The sequence below is a fragment of the Silene latifolia genome, chromosome 10 (genome assembly GCF_048544455.1).
Source record: "Silene latifolia isolate original U9 population chromosome 10, ASM4854445v1, whole genome shotgun sequence".
NCBI lineage: Eukaryota > Viridiplantae > Streptophyta > Magnoliopsida > Caryophyllales > Caryophyllaceae > Silene > Silene latifolia.
Window position 1 is genome coordinate 59,765,265 of NC_133535.1, and position 2,812 is coordinate 59,768,076.

Here is a 2,812-nt window from a genome sequence, read left to right on the forward strand (position 1 = left end):
CAGTTTCAGTGTATTTCTTCATCTTATTTTCTTCTAGCAGTTTCCCAATACACTTGTTTTCCGCCATCAAAAACTTGAGATGAGCTTCAGCATTGTTCAAGTTTTTTTCAAGCACTTGTACTCGTTCTAGCATTTCTATTACCTTACTATCAGATGATATAACCTGCTCAAGTAATGAATCTCTATGCCTTGTCATTTCTTCCAGTTCAAACTTGGTGTCTTCCAGTTTCCTTTGAATTCGTTCCATTTTTCTCTTGCTGAAACAAAAAAAAAAAAAAACTTATTAAAACAGAAAAATAAACTGCTTTCCCTAAATTAGAGAAAACAAAACCTATTTATAAACAAACATAAACTGTTTTCCCTAAATTAGAGCAAGGTAGTCATATAATAAATAAAATTTTAGCAACAGTTGTAATATTAAACCATCCATAATCTTTATAGATATTTAATATTACAAAAGATTAAAAAAAAATTAGACATGAAAAACCTTTGAATTTGTCTTGGCTTATTTTTTTGTTTAGAAAATGAAGTGTAAATGTTGAATGAAAATGAGATTATTTATAGATAATTGAAAAAAAACAAAATAGTTTTTTTAAAAAAAATAAAAAAAATAACTGCCTTGAAAAATGTCACTTTGAAGAAAGTGAAAAACTGTTTTAGAAAGATAACTGCTGTAGATTGTAGAATTCAAAGCGTCAAAACCGTCATTCTACGAGAACATAATTGTGTTTTTTTAAAATGAGATTATTTATAGATAATTGTGAAAAACAAAACAGTTATTTTTTTTAAAAAAAAAACATTAACTGCTTTAAAAACCACTTTTATTAACTGCTTTGAAAACTGTTTTTAAAAGATGATTGATGTTAACCACGTGCCTGTTCCCCATAATTAAGTCCAGTTATAAATGCTGCACAGAGTGGAGAATTCAAAGCGTCAAAATCTTTTATATAATTTTCATTTATTACTATCACAGTGTTACAGTAACATTATTTTCATTTTGTCTCGAGTTTTTTTGTTTTAAAAAAAAACACTAACATTTTAAAAACTGTTTTCAAAAATAAATGGTTTTGATTGCAACCGATTTTGATTGCTTAGTCGCTGCCTTTGACGTTGGCACAGTTGCTGCCTTTTGAGGAGGTGCACTTGCTTGCTTCTCAATGGACACCGATTGCTCCTTCGACAACACTGGCACATCATGCGACGGCTTTTCTGCTGCCTTCTTCCTCGGCACATTGGTTTCTTTTTTACTTTGCTGGATCGGAACCATCGCACCGCTCCTTTGTACTAACTGCTGGTGGCTTAAGCACCTTTTCAGTAGGCACCTTACTTTCCTTCACTGGCACCTTTTTTGAAGGAGCATGTGTTGCCTGGCGTAGACTCTCTGTAGGCACCTTCGTCGCCTTTTCAGCTGTAGGATTTGACAACTTTTCGGTATGCATCTTCTTAGTCGGCTTTGGCACGTTCTCTGTCGGCACCTTTTTGCTCTGTGTCTTCTCTGATGCGGCCACTTTAGCCTTCTTAGTGGGAGCTGATTTCTCAGGTACCTCTTCTTTCCTGACATTGTTATTTTCAAAAATTAAAATCAGAAGTTTACAATAACAATATAACAGACAACTATTAAATTGAAAAGGAATGATGGTATTCAAGTCGTTCAAGAAATGACAAATGGAATACGAATAATGGCGGTCGAATAATTTTTTAAAGATCAATTGATTCTGTTTTACTGTAACAATGAGATAATATATCATAAACCCTAATAGTAGTGACTTGCGGTCGAGCAAAGATTTTTAGACACATACTCAGATGCATGAGATGCTTCGACTTCCTTCTGTGCTGTTGGTTTTGATGGCTTCTGTGTCGGCACCTTTTTGCTAGGTGTCTTCTCTGATGCTGCTACTTTTGCCTTCTTCGTCGCAGCTGATTTCTCGGGCACCTCCGCTTTCCTGACATTGTTTTTCCAAAAATCAAAATTAAAATAAGATTAAAAGTAAATCAATTACAGCTACTACACTGATAGGTAATGATGCTGCTCTTTAAAAGGATAGGGGATAGTATACGCTGTTATTGTATCAGTGTTACAGTAACATTGTTAATGTATATCTGTTGAGAAATATTATAAACTTCAGGAAAAGGGACATTTCATGCAAATCACTAACAACTCAACACAACGAAAAGTCATAGGGACATACTGATCCGCATGAGATGTTTCAACGTTTTTCGGTCTTTGGCATTTTGGAAGGCTTCGTGTCGGTGCTTTTTTGCTTGTCATCTTTTCCGAAGCTTCCACTTTAGCCTTCTTACGATGGCAGATTTCTCGATTACTACGCTGCGCTTTCCCGACATTGTTTATCAAAAAACCAAAACAGAATAACATTAAAACTAAAACAATTACAAATTATTAAACGAAGCGAGAATGATGGTGGACGAGTTTGACAAAGAATGTGGAATGGAACAAGAATGATAGTATCCTCGAGAGAATGAGACAAGTGTTACAGTATTGTCAAACAATTGTTTTGATATAAAACTACAAATGAACATTCTGTAAAATTGCAATTCTTTGCTCTTGAAAAGGATAGGGGATACACTTTTACTCGATAGTGTTACGGAACATTGTTAATGTAGATCTGTTGAGAAATATTATTAATTTCGGAAAAGGGACATTTCATGCAAATCACTCAACACGACGAAGAGTTATAGGGACATACTTGATCAGCATGAGATGCTTCGACGTTTTTCTCTTTGTGACGGTTTGAAGGCTTCTCTTTCGGCGCTTTTTTGCTCGCTGTCTTTTCCGATGCTTCCACTTTGGCCT

The 2,812-nt window shown here is 34.6% G+C and overlaps 1 long non-coding RNA gene across 1 annotated transcript; it reads right to left on the bottom strand.

The window, feature by feature from the left end:
* Positions 1 to 1,454: 1,454 nt before the first annotated feature.
* On the bottom strand, positions 1,455 to 2,220 carry LOC141609010 (uncharacterized). Its single transcript, XR_012527132.1, has 3 exons — positions 2,190 to 2,220; positions 1,800 to 1,943; positions 1,455 to 1,554 (listed from the first exon to the last, which is right to left on the bottom strand). It is a non-coding gene; the product is annotated as an uncharacterized LOC141609010 (long non-coding RNA).
* Positions 2,221 to 2,812: the final 592 nt, after the last annotated feature.